We start from the raw sequence: 9,436 nt of genomic DNA on the forward strand, positions 1-9,436 counted from the left end.
GATGATTTCTTTTGTTTTTTTAACGACACCGGCTCAATTTTAACCATTTTTATAATTTGCTCCTTCAACTAGTAGTAGCTTAATAAAACAGCTGTTCTTTGTTTTGATGCAAAGGCATATATACAAAAGCTAAATGTTTTTTTTTAAATTCGTCGTTTAGAAACAAAAAAAAATTGTTAACTAAATGACAGCAGACGGGTAATGATTTGTAATCACTTGATCTGTTAGCCGTTAAATTTAAATTTAATTTTATAGTCTATGCTTAATTTATCTCGTTGATGTTTTCATTGATTTATCAAATCGATTAAGTGAATTATTTCAGTAAAATTATGAATTCCTTAGAGTTTTATATGTTATGAATATATTTTTCAATTGTTGAGCATAATAACATACCCCAGTAAGGATATGTATGTATGCATTCTTAGTAGGAAAAATTATTAAACAAAATCATTTTTTGCAAAGTTCATAACTGTTGTTACAAGTCTCGACTTAATTAAAATGAAAAAATGTAAGATTTAATATTTTGTTTTCCTAATTTAGGGAAAGTTCTCTCCAAAGGGCCAGTGTATGCTGCATATTTTCTTCTCTACTAGTGCGCTTACCTAAAACTAAGACCATAAGCTGCATGATATGGCAACATGGACTTTAAACTTTTGTTCACTTTGCATCATCATCATCATAATCATCACCATCATCACCGAAAGAATGCAATAAGCTTGCAGGCTGTTCTCATCATCGTCTTTTCTAATTTAAAATATTGTAGGAGTTGATGCTTAAAGCCTAGCAATTGCAGGTGTATGCGTAAATAAATCAGGATGATGGAAGTGATTGATATACATGTGCGTGTGTGTGTGTGTGTGTTATAGTTTTCTTTTTGTTTAGTTTTGCGTATACCTAGTTACGAAGAATTAGTTCACTTGCACATAACTTGTAAAGAGGTAAGACTGGTACTACAAGAATATATACGAATAGTGTAAGAATATAAGTTTCATCTGTATATTCCCCTATAAAGTCTACTTTATTTAGTTTCCATTCTTTTTTTCTTTCTTATTTTTGCATTCTTAGGTATTCTCACAACCATTTTGTAGGCTTAAATTTTTCTTACCTTATAGTATACATAACTATAGTGCGTGTGGTTGTAATAGTTTTTATGTGGTTATATTTAGTCACATCATTGGTTTCGATATGCTGGCGAAAACACTTTGTGCTCACTTGGATGGGTTCGTTTTACTCGTTACATTTTTATATTCTTTCTCTTGCTGTTTCTTTCGTCAACATCTTTAGGTAAGTATTTGATGGCTTGACTTAATTACAAAACTTCCTTTTTGTTCATGACAAAATTGCTCGGCATTACCTAGATTTCACTACCTTGGCTTTCATTTCATTGCCTGCATGCATGTCTGTCTGTCTGTCTGTCTGTCTGTTCATTAGAAAACATGAATTCAAATTCCTTATATGCATTGAATAGAGAGCTTATAAGCACACACTTACCACTTTGATACGCCACATTAACTTTGTAAATATGCAAAGAATTTTAAATGCTTTACTCTTCTTATTACCCGACTATTATATTTGATAGAGTAGATCAGAAAAAAAAAAAAAAAACAAAAAAAAAAGTTGACTTTTGATTAGAAAAAACAAAGGAGAAAAGAAAAATATGAAAGCGAAAATGGTAGAGACAATAAAAGCCAATATGAAGCACTTAATTACACTCACTTGAAGAGGAAGCATAGTTTCCTTTTTTAACAGTATCTCTCAAAAAGCAAATAAATGATCTTTTCATTGAGAAAAGCATTATTCACTAAATGCAACTAACACTTGAAGATAGTCATCCCGTAACAATGATTTTATTTAAGAGTAAAACTTATTTCTTGTTCAACAACTTTCCTCCCAGAACTAACCCTTTCAATTGCTACGGCGACTATATGTCGTCATTGATTTGTTCAAAATTTCCTAAGATGCAATAACTTCCCACATATCTTCAAAACTAAAAATCGCCTTACACTGGACTATGCATAGCTTGTGTTATGCTTTCAAGATCAAGTTAATAGTTCTCCTTTTATTCTTAAATTCCTATAAGAAATTCCTTATATCGATGAAAGAGCCCAAGAAATTTAAAAGCTTATTATGCACTAAGAATTTAAAATTTAGACAACCAGTCGCGTAAACTTTGCTTAATATTTGATTACTTGAGACGTTTAGCGACTTATTTTATATTCATCAGTGTTAAGCGCGAATTATGATAGAGAAGAAAGAAAAAAAAATGACTACAAACTGCAAACGAATGATGAGCTTTATTAAAGAGATAGCGCGCCACACCTGGGGAATCATTAGGATATCCCGTTGAGCACAACAACAGCGATAATGTTAAGTGCGACAAAGAAACAATTTTGCGTAATTCCATGAACACTTTTCTTCCTTTCTTTCATTGAACAAAATTATTATGATTTTTTTTTACTTCGTAAAAGAAAATTATGCACTGCGAACTGAAACAGAGTTCCCGCAATTAAGTACAAAGAAGAAGACTTAACTGAAGTAAATAAGCTTTATGGTATATGTACACTTAACTATACCTATCTACCTATGGTCGTGCGCAAAGGGCTTAAGCAAAGATTCTGAAATGTGTGGTATTTTACTCCTAAGATTTCAACGACATATGACGGAAAGACTGACCTACAGATTGACATGATATAAATCTATATATGTATATGTGTATTTTTTGGATTCCGAAATGAGTATTAGTCATCATTATAAGCCGCAGGGAAAATTTAAAAATAGCTGTAATCCGCTTATTTTCATTAAGAAATTAAGATAAATTGAAGAAAACCCCGAAAAGGATTTACTACATTAAAGCCATTTAAACCTTGGGGGAGGAAGACTTTTCCAAAAAGTTAGCAAGTACGCCCTCAGACGAACTTATTTATATTCTTTCACTGCATTTAAGCCAGACATACATTGTTATGCAACATCGAGATATCGTCGATTTATACCCACCTCTACCGGACGATGATAATGTAACATACTTTTCTCGTGCAATTACTATATAGTAACAGAAATTGCCATAGGAAAATGAAAAGTCAATTTTGCTTTCGGCGATGAATACTATGGCAAAGTGAGTGTGGCGCATCCACAAAAATTTGATGCAAATATGATGAAAAAAATTCAAAAATTTTCTTCTTACCTTCATCAGGAGCTAATGATCCCTTTTGCCTTGATATTTTCCGTAAGAAGTCCATCCGTTATGATCACTTACAGTTCAGTTCAGTTTCAGTTCTTTAATAGAAATAAGTAAGTAAGTGTAAGGCAGCAGTGCCATGTTGCTGTCGGCAGCACTAGGCACTCTTGCGCTTAGCATGAAGAGCTGAGCTGATTACCTGTTGGTTTGCCGCAAAGATTATTTCATAAGTTTGCTTAAATCTGATATCTTTTTCGATCGTTAGTTAAAGATCAACTAATTCAGCATATCATTAACGCTCGTATTAAATTAATTGAGTAAAATTAGAAAATTTTCTTTTAATATTATTTATAAAGGCATTCATTTAAAGTATATCTCAAGTGCTTAACCTTCGGATATAACTTGAAGTTATTTCATTTACTTTCATTTATATATGTTTTCCTACAACATTTTTTAGCAGATATGACAGCTGAGAATGCTGTCCTATATGTTGCCGAATTCTAAACGTAATATATATTGTAAAATGTTGCATTGCAAGTAACATGCTGCTTACAGCATGTAATACATGTTATATTGCTGTGCAGCTAACATGCTGTGTAAACGAATGTATTTGTATTCCATAATATCCATATGGAAACAATGGGTGGCATATTTTTTTTTTTACTCTATTTTTGATAGCCTCAAGCTTCGAAAGGTAGTTTTTGGTTTTTTTTCTCTTTTCAGCAACGAAATCAACCAAGTGAGAAACTAATTCGAATCGTTGGCTGGACAGGTTAACAACGCGCGCGGGCTTTAGGCGAAGATTTCACACCATTTTATTGATGGACATATATATAATATGATGTATGTTAATTTTATCGAAAACATTTCATACATCGTTTAAATATTTTCGAGAAACAACAACAACAACAACAAACATGCCCTTGTATATTTTATAATATAACAAATAAATATTCTCACCATTATCATTAAGAATTCTCCATATATTCATATTCATTTGTGTGCATAAATTTTTAATGGCGACAAAAACAACAGAAACATCATCAATTATTTATAAGTAAATGATAAAAAAACAAAAAAAAAATATTTTACCAATTGTTGCTATTTTTGATTGTGCACGTAATTAATTATTCAAAAGCAGCCGAAAAAAAAAGGTTCAAAATCTAGAAAATATTATTGAAATAATAATCAAGCGTATGTCATGTACGCATGCCTTAGTATTTTTGTATAATATATTGGATTGAATGCTGAGAATATTTTTGGAGGGAGCAGAATATTAGGCTTTTTAGGTCATTTATGCAATGCCGCGGCGGCTATCGACATTAATTCAGATTTTTTATCTTACACCTTGAAAATATTTATCCGTATTCATGACGTATATAAAATGTCAGGAAAAAAATAAAATTTGTGATTGATTTTGTTTTTTATACCTTTCACTACTTGTGGTGCGGGGGTATACAAAGTTTATGGGGACATAAATATCAACCAGAATAGCTTAAGATAGATCCACTTTTTATTATAAGGATGGATTTAGTTTTTCCGTCCATCTTGCGGGCTTGCACTCAACGTACGAATCTCAGTTTTTAAGATATTTTGGTAAAATTTGAGACACTGTTCTTCCTTGGACCAGGAATGAAAGCTATTGAAGATGTTCCGGATCGGTGCGCTTTTTCGATCACTTCGTATATAACGTCTTGTTTAGAAAAATCATTATATGAATAATTGTAGGCTGGTGTAAGGTATTTAATGGTGGACCCTAACTAACTATAGTACTTGTGCTTGTTTATTATTATATGTATATTGTAAGAAAGAGAGTTGTCCTTGTCACCCATACATTGTTACCTCTGTTCCTCTGCTCGATCAGATACATCTTAATCTTAGACGGGAATTTGGCCGTCACGTAAACTGATCTAACCTTAACATGAATTAAAGAATTTTTTCAAGTCGATTTACACAAGCTTTTCCCTAAGCAGCGAAAGATGCCATTAATGTAGTATATAGAGAGTATCGAGGGCGATCGCACGGACGATAAGGTACTGAAATTCGCACCATCATCGAGGCATAAATGGAAACAACACGCTACCTTCACGTTCATTGTGGTGTACCAATCCCAAAAAATTTGTTATAAGACTACAATCAAGGCACCTACTACATCTTTAAGCCTCTTGCCACTGGACGTGATAGTTGTGCAGTTATGCACGGCTCCATTGTAAAGATATTAGTGAACAAAAACTCCTCTACAAAATCGAAGGCCCAGCGATTGGCATTGTGGTTGGCATTGGTTTGGTTCGTAACCGAAATTTCTGCTAATATAATATGTAGTCAAATTTTCACTTATACCTAACATGAACACAATAATTGCGTGCAATATACGTAGAGGCATAAAAATGTGTAAACGAAACAATACGTATGTAAATGTATACGCGATATCTCTTTCGCTGCAATTCCAAAAAGTCTGTTGAGAGTTTCGGCACCAATTACTATTTAAGCCTGTAAGGATGGATGGAAATGCAAAATTTGTGCGCAACGTATTTTCGTGGTAGCTTTAATTAGGGAAAACATAGAAAACGTTCTACAGATCGAAGGCTGAAATTTTCATTGATGGAAGCAGTTAATCAGCCGTCAAGTACCAATCACTTCGTGCACAGAGAAAAAGCTGTCCAGCCGTAATTGCTGATAGCAGCAGGATTCAATTGTCCTTTAATAAGCGCCTGAATTTTGCTTGTCTATGTTTACTACAAATGCCCACTACGTTGCTTTTCACATCTGTAATTTACTTTGTGTCATTTCCTATTACACTTACGGCAATTTTGATTCTTAATATCCCCAAGTAAGCAAGAAAGTAAAATTGAAAATGTGCCCTAACAACATTTTCAATTTACTCTTGTCCGCAACTGCAGGTCATCCAATGCAGGTCACTCCGTTAGTATTCTTCACGTGTTCTTCATCAACACAAAATTTTGTGGACGTCTAGTCGCGTTCGCTTATCCATATTTTCATCGATCATTGTTTCATTCCACTTTCAACCGCTAGTGTGCCTACGCTTGACGAATTCGCTCGAAAAGTCATGCTATTGATTAATCATTCGCGGATTTATGACCCAAGCGCCATATTTCGCTAATCGTCTATTCGTCTTGCCCTACTTGCTTCCAATCCTCTCCACGTCTGTGTTCCATCCCTACGTACTTGCATAAATATCAACTCATGTTTAATTTACGCATTTGTTGTTGTGATTATCATAGGCCCGAAAGTGCGTTATCGCGTATATTAAACCATTCGTATGTCAAGTCATTGTTAACTGTTGTGCTTATGACCGTTCGCATGTTTACCTAATTATTCGACTACCATGCGCACGGATGTTCGCCCGTTCCACCACATCTGGTCGCCTTACTGCCCCATTCCAAAGTGTACATCGCCCTTTTCCAACTTTTGGTAATTCATTCTCCTTGGTATATATATATCTGTCGTTAAGAGTTGCAATTCTGTCCATGAGATTACATTTTGTGGAGTGGAGAGTATACTAATGATTTGTTTTATAAGCTGAATGCTTAAATCTTGAATTCTTACAGTTCGTAACACTGGCATTCCACAGTGTCACCAGAGGAAACACAATTCTATAGGAAAAGTACAATTTACTTGTGCTTATAAACGCATAAATGTGAATTTTTGTTATATAATGCAATCTCTAGAAGAGCGAATTTGATTTAATTCCCTCGCGTGCGTTAGAATACAAAGAGGCAATTTTTATATTCATTAACGGCGAATGCGCTAATAAAAAGAGAGAATGTTTGGTTTGTTATTGCTTATGCAAAGCGCCCAGATGAGCGCAAGATAAAGTCTTGAGTGTGAATGGTGAAATACTTGTATTTGGAAATAATGGAGACATGTTCGTCTATTTGTGTCTCCTGCAATCTATGTGCAATCTGTCTATCTGCTTTCGTTTCTACAAACCCATTGATCTTTACGTAACTCTATCTGTGTGACCGGATCATTGTAAGCGCGCTTGTCCGTCTTCCTGTTTCTTATTGTTCTTCTTCTCGGTCTATATGCCTATTTACTTGCTCACGCGTTGCGTTTGACTGCCTTTCCGTATTCTCTATTCCTCCATTCTTCTATCCTATTCTTCTATCCTCTTGTCTATCTGTGAGGCTGCCTTAACATTTTTCCGTACGTTCACGTCTTTAATGGTCGCTCTGTCTGTTTGCTTGTTTGTCTAGGTATTTATCGATATACCGCACGTGCCAGATCTTGTGCCTATACATTTCTCCTCAGTGTCTTTCCATCCGGTAGTCACTTCGTGTGTTCCTCGATCTATATTTTTCGTCTTCACCTTTTAGTTTGGCCGTTTGCCTTTTTTTCTTTTCTCTTTCACCTATGCTTACGTTCACACGACTATCACACCTCTCTAGCTCATCTATTTATCCGTTTATCTTAAGCCCAGTTTGTAAGTATCTCAGTCCACCTTTTGCTTCTGGGCCCGTTTTTGTTCTTCCCTTTTTTCTATCCATGGGTTTACCTATCCACCTGTCTCTCTGTCTGCCTACCTGTCGGTGCGTTCAATTATCTGTTTGTCTATTTAAATGCTTCTTTCTGCTCATTCTCCCATTTGACTATTCTTCTGTGCATGCATCTACACGCCCATCTATAATTTCATCCATTTTCCAGCCTTTACAGTATTACTGTTTCCACCTACGGTACTACTGCTTGCTCTTTTCACATAGTTTCTTGATAGTATAATTATTGCTTTTTTGATAGAAGGGTACGTGCAGTGCGTACTGAAAAATTCGTTGCGAACCTCTTTTGTTTGCTTGTTTGTGTATGCAAACTAAATCCGATATGGATGTATATCTGTTTATATATATATATATATATAGGCATTTATGCCGTTACTGAGAGGTGTATTTATATTTGCTTTGATGTTAATAGCAATTTGTTGGTAACACCTACTTGGATATGCAAAATTGACACAATGTATGTGGAATTTGTTACACAACCACCACTCAAATCAACTCAGTTCTGCACAAAATTCATGTAAACTAAACCATCCACACATAATAAACGTATGCGCACTATGTGTACAATATATATATACGCGCTTAGGGACGTAGGCATATGTTTTTGCGAATTTTTTGGACTATTATCAGGCGTTCACGTTAGTTTGTATGGAATGGCGTTTGACATGTGCGGTAAACAAAGCGCAATTTCACACATTGTCGTAGTCTGTTCGAGTTTAAAGTTTAAAAAAATTTATATACAAATACATGTTTTTCTTTTTAAAGTATTCAATGCTGGGTGTGGGTGTGTGTGTGTGTGTGTGTGCGTGCATGTTCTTATGACAGCGTATGTGGTTTTTAAATTTTATTGTTTTATAGCAGCAAAAAAATATACTTCTCGGTAACAGAATGCATACAAAGGATGGCAGAAACAGTTATATGAAAACTTTAGATTTCCATTAAAGTTTTCTATGACAACCATTTAGTAGCAGTTATTGCTTCATATAAATTTTATATGTATACATGTATGTAAGCATATTATGCATGTATAGAGTATTTTGCATAGACACATACATACATTGCCATTGTTGATGATTATTGTCAAGTACATGTAAAAGAATTTGTAAAGATGATGATGATACGAACGGCTATGACGACGACTATGACGATGAATATGCAAGCATAGGAAAAGTTTTCCCGTTAAAATATATAAATATACATATATATATATATATATATATATATATAATAAAGCCAATGATGCCGAGCGCAATTGTATATTGAAGGTTTTTTCCCCTTTATGCTATGCCTTTCCGTGCTTATATACTTATGTAATTTTTGTAATAAACATATCAGAGATAACTTTCATTGTAAATAAACTGAAAGCGTAAATATGTTCTTGTGGTTTATTTACACATACGGTTATTTACATAATGAACATAAAAGTCTACGAGCGAGCAAGTGAGTAACTTTCTCCATTTCTGCCTCTTTCTCTATGCATACATATAAACGAATGCGTTTATGTAAATCTGTGCATATATATATATATATATATATGTGTATGCATGCGTATGTGTTTGGGGCTTTTATTTTAATTGTGGTCCTTTTGATATCGCAAAATTAATCCGCACAAAGAAATTGCCCCCGAAATTATGCACTTTGACTTTATTATTGCATAACTTTCACGAACTCTGTACGAAAACTAAGCAAAAAACATTTCATTTTTCCTTTTTTCTTAAACTAAATGCAGATGAAATGATTTAAGATG

This window comes from Glossina fuscipes, unplaced genomic scaffold (assembly GCF_014805625.2).
Source record: "Glossina fuscipes isolate IAEA_lab_2018 unplaced genomic scaffold, Yale_Gfus_2 3, whole genome shotgun sequence".
Classification (NCBI taxonomy): Eukaryota; Metazoa; Arthropoda; class Insecta; order Diptera; family Glossinidae; genus Glossina; species Glossina fuscipes.